This window comes from Xiphophorus couchianus, chromosome 8 (genome assembly GCF_001444195.1).
Source record: "Xiphophorus couchianus chromosome 8, X_couchianus-1.0, whole genome shotgun sequence".
Classification (NCBI taxonomy): Eukaryota; Metazoa; Chordata; class Actinopteri; order Cyprinodontiformes; family Poeciliidae; genus Xiphophorus; species Xiphophorus couchianus.
Window position 1 is genome coordinate 22,961,347 of NC_040235.1, and position 19,845 is coordinate 22,981,191.

A 19,845-nucleotide genomic window follows, 5' to 3' on the forward strand; every position below is an offset into this window, starting at 1 on the left:
TTTACATCAATATGAGGTTTTGTGCATCGTTGCTGAAAACTGATAAACTGAGGTCAAGTACATTAATTGTGGAGTTCCACAAGGTTCAGCGTTGGGACCTCCACACTTTTTGTTTCATCATATGTCAAATATGAAGGACATTTTCCACTACAGTTTCTCTTTTTATGTATACGACACAATTATTTCTTAGAAAATCTGACTTGTAATTATCATCCAGCCTATGTTTAATGTCAAGAAGTTTAATGAGATATTCTTAAATTGGGGAAGGGAGGAAGCGAATTTAGTTTTTAGTAGCAATTTTAGATCACAGACCGGAATGGGAATCTCAGACTACGTAAATCATATGCAAAGTTATTGCAATTTTTTTTAATACAGCTGAGAGCGTTATGCACTTGTCAATACGTTTGTAAACAGTTGATGTATGAAAGAGATTAATCTTTGTTTTACAAAGTGGGCACAAGAATCTTTCCATGTTGTACATTAAAAATGAGTGTGCATTAAGTTTGGCTATTAACGTATTATGACGATAATTACAGGAGAAGGAAATGGTCTGAAAAAGTCCAAAATAAACTACACTGAAAACGACGTTTCAGTTCATGAAGTGAGCTAGTAATTTGGATAATGGCACTTTTAATGATGTTCAATTCAAAAAGTCCTATTTGGAAAAATAAATTATATACGACAATATTAACACATAGAAAGACATTCGAGGCAGATGATGTAAGCAGTTGTCTGTTTTATGCTTTAATTATACAGTTTTAACTTTAAAGTTTTTCTTTTTTCTTGTTTCAATTGCGTCTCAATTTTAATTGGTAAAAAAACCAAAAACTGAATTAAACAACGAAAGCTTTCTTCTTATTGCAGATTACTCAGAATCGGAGAGAAAATTCTCAGTGTCTTCTCCAGGCACTGATGGCTCTGATGAACTGATTCTTAAAACAAAAGTCCCACTGAAACGCCTGAGAGGCTTTCGTCACACTGCTCACTTCAGTACCTCTGTAATATTGACAACCAACCGCTGTGATGGCAGGCCTAATCTCACACTTTAAAAATGAAACACACAAGCCGACGAGTTCTCATTCGATGCTGCCGGACTCGGTACATGAAGCGTCCTCCTGTGCACTCGGAACCAAAGGTCACGTAACGTCCTTCGCAGAACCCCGTGTCATGCTCTTTAGAGAGACCCGTAAACTCGGGTGAGTTCAACAAGCGAAAAGGCAGGCGGACAAAGACGAACAGGTACGAGCGTGTTATTTACACCGCTTTGATTATACCCGGTGCGCCCTATTGTTTCAGCTGAATAAAATGAGCTTCCATTATCGCCAGATCACATGAAACTTCACGCCTCGCACTGGAAGGGGCTCAGAGTGTGTGTGGACACAGTCAGGAGAGCGCCACGCATTTGCATAACATCAATGCCAAGCTCACATGGCTGGATCAAGCTGATCAGTATTCCCACTGACACATAAGTGATGCACTCAGAATCTAAAATATACAGGTGTCTGATAATATCACCAATCATCAATTTCTACTCTTTTTTTTTTTTTTTTTTTTTTGCGAAACGCGCTGCCGGCTCAGCGTAATGGAATTAAAGAACACATGCACTGCCAACTAGGGCAAATTACAGACAAGGTAAGGCTGGAAAAGGTGACGTCCTGTAATGAGAGCAGACATTTTCCCTGCTGTTGTGAGTGGGACGATGGTAATGTGTCTAGTGAAATGGCTAGTGAGAGCTTCAGCAACATGTTCTTTACGCGCAGATGAAAGTATTTTAGCAGGAATTGTATTCGCAAACTTTTCGGGAGTTTTTGTACATTAACTGATGTATGTGAAGTCATGTTAACTCACGTGACATGTGAAGATACAGGCATCATAGGGAGACAATTTCATAAACCATGAAGGAGTCCTAACAAGAAAAGTGCTGTGAAAAAGTATTTGGATTTTTTTCTTTTGGTTACATTTACAAAAATATATAAATATTGTTGATCACACACCGAAAAGTTTAGATTTTCCATAAAGGAATGTTCCACAACTTTCATATGATCGCTTTCTCCAAATAATCGTCTGTCATTTTTTGACAAAAGTGCTTGATTTTTTTGCCTTTATTCATCGTTTGCCAAAAATTGACTTAGTCTGTCATTTAAAAAGGTGACGGTATGAAACGCTATTTTTGCTACTATTTCACAACAAAAATGCAGAGAGATAATTTTTAAAGGCCTAAAATTTCCCGTCAATTTGAAACGGATCACGTTACCAACACGAGTGGATATTTTTTATGGGTTTGATTTGTAATACATGGAATTGAAATGGAGTTTTGAAGTAATAAAATTTAATGTGGAAAAAAAAAAGTATAGGTTGAAGTACTTCACATGAAATTATTTCTTGGTAAATTGGTCTTGGTAAATTTCGGCTTAAGATATTTTATTATATCTACATCTTGCTGCACTTCAAGCTCACTTTTCTTTTTTTAAGTTAGAATGCTCATTTCATTGTGCCGTCAGAAATCAAAATGGTTTCGGATCACAACCAAGTGCTGATTAGACAAAAAGTAACAGTTATTTTGCTTGCGAGCAAAATTAATCTACGAGTTCGACTCATTCCTAATTTTTCCAGACCTTCGACCTTGTCTAGAAATTAGATCTGCTCATTTGAGCGTAACGTTTTTGAACCTCTGGTTTCCACCGAATCCCTCATCCAGAGCTCATACACGGGAACAGTGGAGAGAAATAACTGCCTGTCAGCAGAAGGAGGCTTCAGATATAAGGTGTGAAATGTAGTTTTTTCTTTGAAGGCCAATCCAACGTTCTTGTGGCAACATCGTCTTTTGCTTCCCTCCGCATTTGAATATTTGAATCAAGTGTCTTTTTAAACTTGAGAATATTTCCTATCTTTTTCAACATAGCTGAGATGTTGAAAAAGATAGGAAAAGATGGGTTTCTTTGTCAAAGAAACACAGGTATGAGAGGTGCTGCGAAAAGCAGAGACAAGTCTGAGTAAACTTAAAGGGAGAACAAGATGAGATGAAACACTTTATTTTTTTTAATTTGTTTTCTTTTAAATTCCACCTTCTGTATGTCAGAGCACAAATTGTCATATAGAGAATTTCTTTATTTTAAAATAACTTTCAGATTACGTCCTTAAGCATATACGTTCTAATTAGTGCTCCTTTCATGCCATTTGCAATCAACACTTTCCATGTCCCTATATTTTGAGGAAGAGTAAAAATAAGAAAGCGGCACATTGGCACATGTCAGATCATCATCGGCGCTTGTCAGGCTCAATGAATGCCACGTTATTTCCTTAGCCACCAGGAGCAGGCACATGCGTTTGATAAAACGGAAGGTGATGATTAATGTTTAAGTGTGCCACAGCGTGTGGGTGTTGGATTACACTGGGGGAATATAGGATAAGAACTGCATAGGTCTGTGTGTTCCTATATGGCTCCTGAAAATCAAATAACAGGCAGCAATTAACACCTTTCACGCCGATCCTCTATCTTGTAGCTCTTGCCTCCCGCAGCCGCCACACTGGGGCGTCAGCAGCAGCAGCAGCGACTCGCAGCACCTGCCTGATCCGCCATTTTTAATCTGATTGACACATCTTTCATTGACTGCTTTTTTTTCTTTTTGCTTATGCTCTCTCCTTGACTACAGTGGGAGAGTAATTTGATTGAGACATGGTGGGGGAAAAAATAGAAGACAGGTAAATTTAATAAAACACATCAAAGATGCTTGAAAAACACAAAAAAGAACCAGTAAACGGGGGGGGGAAAGGGAAATAAATGGCTTGAATTTTAAGTATTTTTCTCATGCTTTGTGCCTTTAAATTTCCACTAGGTGACAGTGACTTGAGGACAAATCTTAGGTCTGAAGGTTATTTCTTTAGTTTGTCAAACGAACAAACATCATTCAGGTTCACCCAGGTCACTTTGACTTTTGTGAGGTTGGAAAGTCAGACAAATTTCTTACGTCCTGCCTGGCCAACTTCTCTAAAACCATTTAATCTAATTGAAATATAATTTAAACAGCAGAAAGTCCTCTAAACGTATGTCCTGAAACAATAGATTGGCTAGGAGATTAAAACAGTCAGGGATTTTTCCACAGACAGAAACCTTAAAGGTGGATCAATATGTAAAAATCGACTTTTTTGAGCATTAGATCATGCTATAATGCTATTCCCTCCTCCACTAATGGCATAATGAGAAACACTGTTGTGCTGACATGATGAAGGTGGAGGGAAAGAATAGGAGCTTCTTAAAGAGACAGAGGCCCAATTCCAAGAAGTCAAATTTGTCTTAAGTCATGTTTACTATATATATACAGTATATAGCTCTGGAAATTAAGAGTCCACTGCACTGAACCCCACTGAAACCTCATGGTTATTCCACCAAATATTGATGTCTTAGAAACAAACATTTTATTTGGAGGTCTGACAGCGCTGCATCTTTTTTGTTATTTTGATCATTTTTAATTTTCTGCCAGTAAATATAAAAATTTTGTTTGGAATTTCAGAGACATGTCAGTAGTTCATAGAATAAAAGAACAATGTTCATTTTACTCAAACATATACCTATGAAAAGTGAAATCAGAGAAACTGATCTCTTAATTTTTTTCCAAGAGCTGCATGTATGTGTAGCATTTTTATGACTATTGAGGTCGATTGTGCTATAAAATGCCACTGTGGGCCTGAAAAATACATAATACCAGCCCATTTGAAGCTTCTTCGTCCAAGCTTCTTTTTTTCTTGATTCTTTTTTTCATGCGAGCTCAGGGCGTTCACAGGACTTTCATGTGTGTGCCCCCACGATGCGGCTGGAGAGCTGCTGGAAGGAGAAGAATGCTGCCGTGTTCTTTCTTTATTTTAATGCCTCTGTGACGTACCATGGAATCTCCAACTGTGTGGAAATCCCTCCAACTTAGAAGCGCGCCATGCCAGCGGGTTGTTGGAACTCTCAGTTCTTTACCGGCCTCTTCTGTCTTTGGTGTGCAACTCTGACTTTGTTCTCCATGTGGCTGCGGTGGATCCCCAATAAGTAATGTACTATTAAAACAAAATTATATGATTACATAGTTTTCCCATTCAACTGTGGGATTAACATCAACAGGAGACATGCCGTCTGTCTGATTTATAAAATGTCTGATGTGATTTTTGGGGGAGACAAAGTCAATAATGTTAGCATTATGATCAATATTACCAATGTAGCTCAACAGCTGTTGAGAGAGCTTGCTGTGACCCTTTTTGTTTTAGTCACTTGGCTCTCTTCGAGTCAGTTTGAGATTTGTGCCTCCATTATGTAACCACATATGGGCATTTTTATCATGAAGTGGGGAGTAGATGGTGAGGAGAAAAGCGGTAGACCCAGGTTGAAATGAAGGCAATGATGATTTAATGCTGAACATCTTAACCACCCAGACAGCACTGGTGAGCAGAGGCAACGACTCACACTGGTAGTAACAGGACTCGACTTGAAGACAACAGACAGAATAGACAAGGACCTGACAGTGAACAAGAAACACATGTGGGCTTAACTACACAGGGGTGATCAAGGGAACTAGACACAGCTGGGATCAATCGAGGGGGAGACGGGACAACGCAGAGACTTAACTGACACAGAGTCCTAAATAAACACACAGAAAAACTCAAATCCTTACCATTTTTACCCCAACCTGCTTCCATTTCATATCTGTAAACAAACCATGTTATATCCACGTAATGCACTTTTAAACCCCACTTTAATAGAATTTAATATGTAAACCAGTCTTAAATATTTTACCTCTACGGAAACAATCTATCAATCTGATGGGAATTGCTTCCTGTTTCCACTAAATGATGCGTTAAATTAGCTGCTTTGTTGCGCTCTTATTCAGGCGGGGATGTGGGGTGTTAAGAATACTCCACACATGAAAGACTTCACATTTCTACTAAAATACAGGGACTGTAAAGATTAAAAGGTAGACGTACATGACACAAACCTGCTGCTGTAGCATACAGAAGAACTTTTCTAACCATTTCTCAACATACATTCCTATATGAGTAGAGTATGGAGGTTAAAGTTGCAGGTTTACATACCTTGCATTATCCTTCAGTTCACATGCGAGAACAAATATTTTCCCAGTCCTGTCATCTCCATGACAACATATATAGAGTCAATTCAGCTTATTTGTCAAGTGCCATTTTGCAACAAATGTTGCCTCGTGGCATTTTGCAAGAAAAAAAAAGGTCAATTCGATCACAAATACATCTCAATTAATGCTAACTATCAAGCAATGCAATAAGCTCAGTCTGTTATACAAATCAGTTGAAAACGTTTTCCACCTAAGGGTAAGATCTGTTTAAATGTGACATTTCTGACACATTCTCTCTTGGTTTACTTTGTCAGACTCTTAATGTGAACATGCATTTGACATAACGTGCATATTCCATTTGCTGATGTTGGACCCCTTTTATTTTTTATGCCATAGATCTGGTAAAAGTTGTTGTTTTTTTTTCATTATAAATATATGCACTCTTTCAAACCTATGTTGACAGTCTGCATTTCATTCCTTTTGTTAAAAAATCCAAACAGAGTATAGACAAACTTTAAACCAGAAGAACATAAGAGCAGAAAGCAAAGACTGCTATTGCCAAGGTAATTGGACATACAGAAGATGATGATATAGTAAAATAACTCCAGACTATAGAAACATGATACCCGCTTATACATTTTCTCTAGACATTTTTAACAGATCAGCTTCATAAAAAGAGATTCAGACGGCAGTGTTGCATTTCATAAGCACCTCTTAGTTGCTAAGTTGACACCGACCAACTCAAATTCCTAATCAAATTCCCAGCGTGAAACCAGCACTGCCTTCCCACACATCCTCAGTCCCGACTCTTCCAGCACGCCCTCCACACACGAAGGATGCTGCTGAGGAAGTTGGATAAAAATAGTCTGGTATTGTTTTATCGCTATGTGACAAAATTGTGCCCAGGATATTTTTGTCAAATCTGGGCATTGGACACTTGGAAGCGGCAACACATCAACGAACTCATGTGGATTGAAGTTTCTTTGCCTACTATTTGAGAAAGAATAAAATGGGCATTTAGAAACTTTTCGGATTGGCTCTCTGTTATTTGACCATCAGGCGGCCTGATTGGGCCCACTTGTCATGGTCTATAAATTTATCGAGAGCTTGTCGATTACCACGCTTTCCGTATGTATTACTCATTGTGTTTTTTGTTTTTAATTTTTGTGTTGTGTCTCCATTTATGTTTTCTCAGTTAGTAGTTAGCATAGCTCTTCTTCAGTTGATCATTTTAGCCTGAGACGCGTGCAAAATATTTATCGGTTTTTTTTGCTCAGGCCAAGAAAATGTTCTCTGAGATTCAACATAAAAATGAAATTAGATGAATAACAAAGATTATGCATCCAAACAATAAATGCTCAACATTCATTTGACAAAATAACAAAACAACTTACTGAGACATGCCTCTACACCGTGTTCCAAATTATTATGCAAATTGGATTTAAGTGTCATAAAGATTACATTTTCTTGTTGTGTTATTAAATTTATAGATGGTATTGTGTGTCAGGGCTCTTTGAATCACTATAATTAATTTCAGAGAGCTGGTTGATTAGTTTGTCTGGTGAGCTCAATTAAAGGAAATCTACTTAAGAAGGATGTTCCACATTATTAAGCAGGCCACAGGTTTCAAGCAATATGGGAAAGAGAAAGGACCTCTGCTGACGAAAATCATCAGATAGTGTGGTGCCGTATGACAAGATATGAAAACATTAGATATTTAATGAAAACTGAAGCATTATTGTACTATGAAGAAATTTGTGGCTGATTCAGAACAAAGTTGGGTTTGTACAGATAAAGGCAGAATGAGGAAAGTTTCTGTTAGACAAATTCATCAGATTAAGAGAGCAGCTGTTAAAATGCCCTTACAAAGCAGCAAATAGTTATTTGAAGCTGCTGGAGCCTCTGGAGCCTCAAGGTGGAGGATCCACCAGAGGCTTGAGGTGCATGAACCTGCTATTGGGCCCCTAACCAGAGCTGACAAGCAGAAACGGTCCAGTGGGCCCAGCCGTACATGGAGATTCATTTTCAAACAGACTTGTTCACTGATGACTGCTGTGCAGCCCTGGATGGTCCAGATGGATGCAGTAGTGGATTGGTGGTGGATGGGCACCACGTCCCAACACGGCTGTGACGTCAGCAAGGAGGTGGTGGAGTCATGCTTTGGGCCAAAATCAATGGGAGAGAATCATTGGTCGGCCCCTTCAGAGTCCCTGAAGGTGTGAAAATGACCTCAGCAAAGTATATGGACTTTCTGACTGATCACTTTCTTTCATGGTTCAAAAAGAAGAGCCGAACCTTCAGCAGCAAAATCATCGTCATGCATGACAATGCACCATCTCATGCTGCAAGGAATACCACTGTGTCATTGGCTGCTATGGGTATAAAAGGGGAGAAACTCATGGTGTGGTCACCATCCTCCTCTGACCTCTGACCTCAACCCTATTGAGAACCTTTGGAGTTTCCTCAAGCAGAAGATCTGAGGATGGAATGCAGTTCATATCAAACCAGCAGCTCTGGGAAGATTTTCTGACATCTTGCAAAGAAATTCAAGCAGAAACTTTCCACAAACTCACAAGTTCAATGGATCAGGAATTGTGCAGATGATATCAAAGAAGGTTCTATGTTAACATGTAACTTGTCTGTTAAGATGTTTTTGATTGAAATAGCTTTTGATTTTAGTAGATGTGACCACTTAATGCTGCACATTCAAAGAATGACCGTTTGCAGTTCTTTATAATCCATAAAATGTTTAGAAAATCTGCTGTGCATAATAATTTGGAACAGTTAATTTTGAGTTTTTTTATTTTCGAAATCAATACTGTTCTCATGGGGAGCTTTGTTCAGTAAAATTTGATTTATACTGTAATAGTTCATGACTTGAAAATTATACTGACCATCATTTGCATTGACCATTTAGGAAAATCTGAGAAAATATCACTTGCATAATAATTTGGAACACGGTGTATTTGACCTTTGGCATTATTTACACGCTGTGATTTCATGTAGTACGTACAATAAGGTGGCTTTCCGTTCATACAGCTGTTCCACCTCTTTGAAGCCCGTGTGCCTGAATTATACAGCTGAAGTCTTACAGACCTGTGGCACGGGAGACAGCAGCTGCAAATCCTAAAGAATACCAGATAATGGCTACGACATTTCCAGGATGCTAAGTACTTGGGGGCAGTGCACGGGGCAGGGAAATGACAAGTGGAGTCTCTATGCTGCCTAAAACAATCAAGAGACTTGTCTGACTGCAGCCGAGCAGAAGCTTTGCCTTCTGGCTGTCACTACTTATTGCTTGGCATTCCTTAAGCTGTCTAAAGGCTACTGTATATAACGCTATTTCCGAGGCTCAGTGTCATTTTCCGACGTGGGTGGGCCACATAATTGTTTCCCTGCTTTGGCGGTTGTCCGTCTGCTCGACAGCTATATGTTTTCATTTGCTTTTGTGGCGTGGCGTCGCCTGAAGGGTTGGCATGTTGAGTTAGAAAGTGTACCGTTTCTTTTTGTATACAAAAGAGGCTTCCGTCAACACGGTCATGCCTCATTCCCAAAGTAAAGCTTTTTTTTTTTCATTTCCAGAAACAATGGAGGTGCGTAATTGATTGTTTTTACCTTTGTGTAACTCTGTGGTTTTTAATCAATGCAATAGCATTCATAAGGCTGTTTTAACATAGTTTTGATGATTTTTTAAATTTTTTTCCTTACCCCAAACAATTGTCGTCTGATATAAAGTTGGACTTTATACTCCAATTTTCAAGTAAAAAAAAAAAAAATAATAATAATAAATTAAACATAGTCTCATTTTGTAGTGTTGTCCCAAAATATGCTTTTTTTTTTTTTGGTCATTCTCCCCTAAACTAAATTTAAATGGAAATTTGTTGGTTGGATGGATCAGAGAGCAGGTTCATTTCTTAAAAAGAAAAAAAAAGGTTTCTCCTGCACTAAACAACAAATTCCTTTCTAAAAGTTCATTTAATCAATGATTTAATGTAAAGGTGATGTAATTTGTATCTTTTAAAGTGTTATTGCTCCAATTGTTTGGATTCCAGCTAAAATAACAGTCCGTCCATCCATCCGTCCATCGTCTGCTGCTTATCCGAGCAGCTCGTTCCATCTTGTTCTGGGGGCTCCCAAGGCTTTTCCCATGTCAGAAGGCATATATGATCCCTTCAGCGAGTTCCCTGTCTGCCCCAGGGCTCCCCTCCCTGTGGAATCTGTGTAGAAAACATCCAAAGAGAGACACCTCGGAGGGATTCTGATCAGATGCCCATAGCACCTCTGCTGACTCCTTGCGATGCAGAGGAGCAGCGTCTCTGTTCCAAACTTCACCCAGATAAATGAGCTCTTATCCAGCTCATGCTCCAGGAAACGGTTCCACATTTTTTCCTGTCCACTTTATTAGGAAGGCTTGCTCAATCACTCGTTAACGCAAATAGTGAGTCGGCTAATGACACGGCAGAATCTTAAAAGGCATCGAGGCGTCTGTGAAAACAGCTAGCTCAATTTCAAGCTTAGCATTAGAAATGGGCGTTTAAGTGTCAGGCACCATGATTGTTGGTGCCTGACAGGCTGGTATTTTGTTTGATGTACTCAAATGCTCACATGTTTGTTGTGTTTATAATGAAGAAGTGCAAGAGAAAATATCCAGTTGGCAGCAGTTTTGTGCTGCCAACTGACATCAAAAAAATGCATTTTTGATGTCAGAGGAGAAAGGCCGGACTGCATGGTATAAAATGACAAAAAAAAACAACAAAAAAGGAAACCGAAGCTCCAATAGCCACTCATTATCACCATGGTAGGCAAAATGCCATCTTTGATTGCACATCATGTTGAACCTTGAAGAAGATCGACTGCAGGAAACTGAGGCTACAATTTGCACAGACTCACCAGAATTGAACGATTACAGATGGCAAAGAAACGTTGTCTGGTGTGAGCAGATTTGTGATTTCAGCTGTTGTATGTAGATGCTAGAGTCAAAATTTGGCATAGTAAAAATATAATAATGGATACATCCAGCCTTAAACCAACAGTTTGAAATGATGATGTAATTTTGTAGGAGTTGTGAAATGTTCTGGCTCACTTTGGGCCCTTTCCAACTGAGCAATGCTTTATCCTCAAGCGGTCTTAGCACGATGCTTGGGAAGAGAGTGGCAGATGTCACACAGAGACAAACAAGGCAAACAACCATCCACACACACACTAACACCTAGGGAGAATTTAAAGAGACCAATTAACCTGACAGTCATGTTTTTGGACTGTTAGAAAAGACCCAGAGTACCTGGAGAGAACCCACCATGCACAGGGAGAACATGCAAACTCCATGCAGAAAGGCCAGCAACCGGACCTTCTTGCTGCAAGGCAACAGTGCTACCTACTGCGCCGCTGTGCAGCCCAAACATTCAAATCTCTCACAAAATACAGCCCGGATAAGAAAACTTCAGAAATATGATGGTTCAAAAGGAGAATCTTGTGTAAACTTTGTAACTTTAACATAAACAAAACTCGACCTTCATAAGGTTCTGTGGTTATTTAAAACTAATCTCATAATACCACATACTTGGCCAAATTGTAAAAGCAAATGAAAAAGATTAAATAATCAAACTTCTTATATTTATGCAACGTATCTAAGCTGGTGTACCTTCATTTTCCACCATTGTCAGAATTTTGAATTTAATCTTTCTAGGCAGATAGGTAAACCCATAGGTAGGATTTTTTTTTAAAAAAAAACAACAGCTTTGCTTTGTTGCTGGGATAATTGGAAATATCCAGAAAATCTGCCTATTTAGAGCAGAGGAGAGAATTTATCTTGAAACTATCTGACAACTTCCAGCTGAAACAAAACTGTCCTACTGAGTGTGACAGCAGATCGATCCCACTGCTCCATAAGTGTGTTTTCTTTCAGGAAGAAGTAACTGAAATATTTTCCAGTAGATCAAAATGAACCCGGGGATATTCTGCAGGCTTTGAGATTTTGAATTAAGACTTTCTTCATTTCTTTGTTTGCTGACCTCAACAGAATTTATGATTACCTTCATAAATGACGTTCAAGATAAAAGGTTGTTAAAAACGATTAAATATACAGTACAGACCAAAGGTTTGGACGCACCTTTCTAATTCAATGGGTTTTCTTTATTTTCATGACTATTTATAAGGCAAGAAATCCCACTTATTAACCTAACAGGGCAGGTTGACCTATGAAGTGAAAACCATTTCAGGTGACGACCTCTTGAAGCTCATCAAGAAAATGCAGAGTGTGTGCAAAGCAGTAATCACAGCAAAAGGTTGCTACTTTGAAGAAACTAGAATATAAGGGCTATTTTCAGTTGTTTTACACTTTTTTGTTTAGTGCATATTTCCACATGTGTTATTCATAGTTTTGATGCCTTCAGTGTGAATCTACAATGTCAATAGTCATGAAAATAAAGGAAACTCATTGAATTAAAAGGTGTGTCCAAACTTTTGGTCTGTACTGTGTACATCACAGTTGGTGCAAAAGTCTTAAAAAAATAGAAAAAAAAAGATAATGCATAGATATAATGTTATTCTGAGGGGTTGGAGGGGAGGCAGGCTTTTTTGCTCCAACTGTTTGCTATGACAACAGAGAACAATTTGATTGGATTGGCTGTAGGGAATGCATTATGTTCCGATCACGCCACAGTGCCGGGGTTGCAGCTTGATTTTCCCCGCTTCCTGAGGACAAAGAAGAAAAGATAACGGAAGTTCATATTATTCTACACCTCTTTGGGTTAGAAACCTGCTTTGCATAGCATAACATGGTCCATTATTTTTTGATAACTGCACAGCTTCTCATACATTAAGCTGTGATATTCCTTTGGCATCAGACTGGTGCCTGCTCTGTTCGGTTCAGGCACATTAACACAGTTTGGTTCAAAAGTTTATATCCATGCTCAGAGGAAGTGAACATGTGATTAATTTTGAGTCATCACCTCTAGTTTTTTTTTTAGGACAGAATAATAATAAAATATGCAACTTCAATGTTTGTTAAAAACAAAATGATATTTCCCACAGGATCAAAATGCTGGAAAAAATAGCATACAGTAGCTGGTACTGTATAATATTCAGTCTATTTGTCTTTTAGTTTGAGCCCGTGTGGATTAGAGGAAATCAGAATTGAGTTCAGATTTGTGCTCTTAACTTCTTCTTCTTCTTACTATATATTTTTTTAAAATTTTAATTAAACTTGTTGGGTGCAAGGCAACAGGCATTTGTCAGCTGACGGGTCAGACGATAAGCCTTCCTGTAAATCCGATCAAACCGAAATTACCCCACTGTACGTCTCCGTGTGTCGGAGCCCCGTCTGTCTTCTGATAATCAAACGCAGCCTGAACGTGTCGCCGCGCGAACCCAAGTCAATTAGAGGTTTTGATCCCTTTCCAGTGCGCTGGAATCGACTGAGGAGAGAAAGGCTCGGCGCTGGGTGGATGCTTCGCCGCAGAGGAAGGAGACCGTTTGACAGCCAGTGTTTAATCTGTCTGTGTCAGTCCATCAGTGTCAGCCACCGCTGCGACAGGCTCATACGGAGGAGGTGAATGATGGGAAACAATAGAGCAGCGATTGCGTCGGGAGCGGCACGTCGCAGTTCAAGCGCAAATCAGAAATAAAGCATTCAGAGGCACGCTCCAGAGTAGAGCTACTCTTTCCTTGGACCAGACACACTTACCTTTTGTAGCATAAACATAATTTGGGAAGAGTAGAGTCATGAAAAAGTAGTTTACCCTTCACAGATTTGTTCCATCTTCGCTTTTCTGACATGCAAATGTTTCATCTTTCAGGTTCAGTAGTTTCAAATGAAATAAGAGTAAACACAAGCAGCTGTTTTCTTTACTTGTTGATCAGGCCCACCCCTCCACCACCCGCCCCTTTGTTAAAGCATTCATTAACTTAAGGTGAAGTTGTCAGAAACACTTGCTGCCACCACGGATGACACAGTAAGTTTTTACATTTCAGAGGTTGATTTTTATTTATTTATTTTTTTTGGATAGTTATTTAATCATAGTTTGAAAACTATATTTCATATACAGCTCTGGGGAGGAAAAAATGAGCCCACTGCACTGACCCCCATTGAAAACCTCCTGGTTATTCCTCCAAATCTTGATTTCTGAACTCTTCCTGAGTTAAAACATTAGTGTTGTTGTTTCTAAATGAATATGAACTTGTTTTCTTTGCATTATTTCTGGTCTGAAAGCACTGCATCTTTTTTGTTATTTTGACCATTTCTCTTTTTTTTTTGCAAATAAATACGCAATATTTTGCTTGGAATTTTTGAGACATGTTGTCAGTAGTACATAGAATAAAATGTGTTCATTTTACTACCCATAATACCTATATTACCTATATAAGGAGTAAATTCGGAGAAGCTGATCATTTTAAGTGGTCCCTTAATTGTTTTCTCAGAGCTGCATACTCGTTTTTTTTTGCCTGATATTAAACTATATTTGGTCATCTGAAACATTTGATGGTGACAAAAGAGCTTTAGGTGAGCACTGAACAGTACATCGTAGATCATTTTATTGTCTCTGCTTGTGAGAATGTCGGATTACGCTTCTTGCTAAATATAAAGTTTTTCTCATGAGATCTCTTTTTTTAGTTGGTTTAAAAAGCACAAAGTTCATTTTTCACAAATTTAAAATACGACTGACGCCGAAAATTTGAACTGCCATGCAGGAAAAATGTTTTTGTTTTTTTAAAAACTGTATTAAATATGCAGGAAGCCCTGGCGAACCCGAACCATTAAGACAAAATGCCATCTGTGTGTGGAGCTAAACAAACCGTAAAGAAAACGCATTCACATGAGTAAGAGATCTTATTAGCAAAGATAAGATTATTATTATTATTATGCGCTTTTGCAAATAAATCACAAAAGCGAAAACAATCCGAAGAAAGTAATGCAAAGAAAAGCCTAATTTTAACAAAATGATTCAAATAAAAAATAAAGGCTCACTCTTGTGAATAGCGCCGGAGAATTTCATCGCGATTCAGGAGATTTCGGAAAGTTGCAGGAGCGATGAATAGCTTTTTCTACCTGTCTGAAGGGTCTGAAGTAAAGAGCGCGACCCTAAGTCAATGCCTGTGCATTAAAAAGTGTTCAGTGTGGCTTCGTTTTGTGAGGCTTCGGCAGCCCATACAGAAACCAAACAGAGAGGGGAGAAAATGAAAAACTCTATTGTGTTAAACTGGCCTGAGTGGATATGAGGATGCATTATAAGCTTTTATCTTGGGAGAAATCATATTATAAGGCCCATCAAGTTTAGATGGAGCTTTCAGCTCTGACACTATGTCTGAAAAAGGCTGCAGGAGGAGAAAGTAGAGATTTTATTTTGTTCATTATTCTCCCCCCCTCCCCCTTCAGAAAAGACATCTTTAGAACAAGCTGGAGATATTTATGTCTCCAATGATGGTTATTGCATCCTGATTTAAAACAGTGTTTCATAACACTAAAACGTGCAATAAAAGAAAGTCAAGTCAAGTCGTAAATCCTCAAGTAATATGTGTAGTTTTAAAACTCAAAATGGCTTTATGCAGTGAAGGATAAAAAGAGACAACTCCTTAAAGAATTTTGACTGACAACATAAAAGAAGTCATTTCATCATTTTAATAGCACCTGATATATATTTCATCTCCTACCTTTAGAAAAAGTAATAACTTGCTTTACATTGTCCGAACCGGGACACGTTTCAGTGGTTTTGATAACTAAAAGGGGGAAAAAAAATCTCTCTATTCTATTTCAACCTCTCATTTACAAAGCAGAGAGCACTAATGGTGTGATTGTGCAAACATGACGAGTGTGAGCAATTTGCGGTGTGGCAACATCTTCTTACATCTCTGTTGTGAAATCTGCTACAGAAATACAAGATAGACCAACAGCGGTGTGATTTCTAAATTTCAGCAATGGTCTGAGAACAAAGCAAACTCAAAAATCACAGTCAGAATCCCCCTGGCGGGGAGGAGGAAGGGCTTGAGTTTATAGGAGTTAATTATGAGTATGGGGGAATTTTACTGCCATAGAGCACAAGAGCACACATTTTTAGTCTGAATGCACACAGGTACACCCACCAGAAGGAAACAAATGCACCCAGTATAACACTTTCATTCTATTGGCGGAGACGGTTGCCAGGCGACAGTATTTTTTTGTTTTGAGAGAGAGAGCAGAAAGGAATGTGCAAGCAAGCAGAGAAGAGTTTGAGAAAGCACAGTGAATATTTGAAAGTGAGCAGAAGTTCTGAGTACAAGCATGTCAAGTTTTGAGAACAAATATGCAGTCCTGCTTTCAAACTGAAAATGTGTGCTCTCAAATTATGGCAGTAAAGTCCCCCCATATGTGAATAGATTGTTTCTTGGTTGTTTTGTTTAAGTACTCTCTTAAAACAGATGTATTTAAAAAATAACACACAAAGAAAATGTGTCATCACCTTTAATGCACATTTTGTGTTCATTTTAACACACAATGTGTTAAAATTTACACAACATGAACAGACTGGATGTGTTGAATATTTCAACACGTTTTTGTGTTGATCTGTGTTTGGCAGGCAGAATTTACTCCCTGCCGACATCAGATTGTGTAATTCCCCTCAATGATAGTTTCCAGCATTTTTTTTCTCTAAAATGGTTTTCAAAATATTTTTAGTATTTATAACAATTTTTACTTCATCTAAAAATGCAATTATTATTATTACTGTATTGTGGCAGGATTAAATGACTTTTATAAATGTTGCAGGACAAAAATGTTTTTACACTGCATTGTATATTTACTCATCTTCAAAACTAATATGCATTATAGATTTAGATTTTTTTTTTTTTTTTACATAATTTTGTTTGCTAAAAAAACAGACAATTCTTTAACATTTTCAATAAATATAATTAGAAATGGCTATGAGCTAGAAAGGTTAGCTGACAACCTCACGCTGGCTGATAGCCAAGTTGCAACATCAAGTCATCATAACTGGGTGGGATTCAGCCACCAAATGAAGCCTTCTGATTGGAGGAAGGTTTTCCCGCGGTATGGCTCACGTTGACAAACGCAGCAAAGATTGACGCCACATCTGTTGGAATAACCACGTTGGTATGTAAAAACCTTGTATTCGTTTTAATGAATTGGTATCATGTTAGATTTATGGGAATTTTCTTGAATCACTAGTTGGAAAAAGTATTATGGTATTTTTTGTTGCTATGACAGGGTACTCTGAAATGTTATGCCGGGTTTTATGTCAAAGCTAGCTAGCTAGCATATTATTATGGCAGACAGGTGGTGGGTTGCCTTTGAATTGAAAATGGTCCTCATTTGTGTAGTTAATGCAATTATGGCCTAATTCACCCTTTGAAATGTTATTTACACTTTATGTCCCATTACATGTTTGCATTTCTTTATTCCAAGTTATAGGTTGCTGTCTCTTTAAGAAATTCTTAAAGTAACAGAGCAGCTAACAGCTAATAAGCACCGCTGTGGAGTTCTGTGATCCGGTGGAGCCATGCGGTGCTGCAAAAAGTTACAAAAAGCAACCTCAGCACTTGTACTTTGGGACAGGTTTTCATTTCGTCCTCATATCAGTATATTCAGTAAATATTCCAGAGTATTACATACATTTAGTTTGCTCGGTTTTATGGACTAAAACTTGCCCTCAGTTATAAAAGACTGAGAAATTTGACTGCTTTTATGCTGTTATTTATTCCCCTTTTGCTGAACCCTCCAAGTGACTGTTTAAAACTCCGAAATGCAGATGTAATGGGAAATCAAATCTTCAAACGTAGTCCCGTTTTTAAAAATTTCATTTGCTGACTTCAAGCTTATTTTTGATACTTTGTAATTTTTTTCTTTACAAATCTATAAGCTGAGGCAGTAAAGTGTGATCTTATTTTATTTTATGAATTACTAAGATGGAATGCTGTTCTTCCCCCCCCCAGTTACCTTCATAATGCAGACAGGCTGAATGAATATTAATGGTTTCTGGACATGTCAAATCTGGTAGGTTTGCTTCTTTCCCCCCTGTAACATTATGACTGACACAACGATGTTCTACTTCTCGTTTTCTAAAACTTTTTTTTGCTTTCCTTTGTTATAGCTGGACTCAGTTTGGAAACTTATTTCTTCGTACATGGGAAGCCGACATCATACCAAAACTCAAAGACATGGACGAAGGTATTTATGTGGAATCGGGGATTTGTGATCTTTGTAATTAAAATCTTAAAAATATAAAACTAAATTCAGGCCCTAATGTTAAAACATGAGAAAAGTTTACAAAGATACTTTTGTTGGAAGAAAAAAAACAAAACAATAAAATGTTTACCTACATTAGAGTAAAGTTTTTGTGATAGAAAATCTTTTATATAATATCAGCGAGTGATAGGAAGGTAAATTGCTTATTATATAAAAAGGTGAATGATTTGTATTTATAATGGCCCACAACATAAAGTACAAATTTTTAGAGTTCTGCTATTTTTTTGAGACGCTTGTGTTGACAGATCTACTGCCTCCTGTTGGTGCAAGTCATCTTAGTGCCAATGCAATATTATACATTTTGGATTTTGTGGTGGTAGATATTTATCTTTGACAGATTGTATTTTTATCAGAAATTTTACAGAGTGGCTGATCATTTCACTAACAAATTTGTTTTGTGATTTTTCTGGTCTTTTGTCTCTAAGCCTGGTACAAGCCTAGTATTGCTCGGCTTCACGAAGCCATCATCCCCAGTTGATCTACATCTGCGAACTGAATTCACTGACACAGTACGACACCGATATCAAGAACAACAAAGTCCCCATCCCTCTACATCTGGTCTCATGAATGCTGTGGACAAGCTTTTCAAACTCTACTTGCTGCGTCCTATCCACCAGAACTCCACCCCTGTCTTTACGTTACATATTTACAATCAACTGTTCTCCATACAAAGAAAAGCACCCGTACTAGAACTGATTGGACAACCTGAAGCTGGCAAGTAAAATGTTCAATTGTCCAAAACGTAGAGAGACTGCTTTCAAAGAGGTGTGGGGCTTCAAGATAACAATATCTTGTACTTTGGTTGACGACTGCTGGACTGTAAATGCATGTTGCCATTTGACTGCAACATGCAGTATGGATTTTAAAATCTGTGGTGTGGCATAACTTTAGAAAATGGGTATATTTTGTTAGCTTGACTTTGAAGAAAAAAAAACTTGTCGACTGGTGAACTAATTGATGATTTGAATTTTACTTGTACATATGAACTACATATTGTAGCTGTCGCAAAACTTATTGTTGTAACATGCGTTTAATTTTAATAAAAGTATGCACTGTTATATTCTGATATGAAAATGTTCATTTTTATTTGACCTAATCTATGAAAACACATTTTACACCTGTGTGTGTCCAAATGACACATTTTAACACATTTTTTGTTGATTTCAATGACACATTAGTTGTGCTAATGACGACACATGTGTTGTCCCTGAGCTGATTCGGCACATGTGTTAAAATGTAACGCATTATGTGTTGTTTTTAACACATCTGTTTTAAGAGCGTAGAGAGTCTCAGCAGATGGCAATGATGTGAATTCAGGGATAGCTTAGCATGATGGGAAATATGTAGGTAGTGCTTCATTTTATTGAGAGAGCGGACAGGTAATCAGTGAAGGCGGTTTTGTTGAAGTTTTTACACTGGATAAAACGATTATCACTCGAGGCTTTAGTGATGCACTCGATATATTGAATATAGAGTCGTCGAAAAATTGAAATGCAGCCCGGACGCGTTCATAGTTTGATCCTGATTTAAGCGGCATTTTAAATG

At 38.0% G+C, this 19,845-nt stretch overlaps 1 long non-coding RNA gene across 1 annotated transcript in view; it reads left to right on the top strand.

Moving 5' to 3' along the window:
• The window catches only part of LOC114149203 (uncharacterized), a 53,672-nt gene extending 34,448 nt beyond the window's left edge, over nucleotides 1–19,224 (top strand). Inside the window, exons 3-6 of the long non-coding RNA XR_003596464.1 lie at nucleotides 17,988–18,048; nucleotides 18,146–18,222; nucleotides 18,546–18,616; nucleotides 18,726–19,224. This is a non-coding gene — a long non-coding RNA (uncharacterized LOC114149203). The remainder of the gene's footprint in view (nucleotides 1–17,987; nucleotides 18,049–18,145; nucleotides 18,223–18,545; nucleotides 18,617–18,725) is intronic.
• Nucleotides 19,225–19,845: the final 621 nt, after the last annotated feature.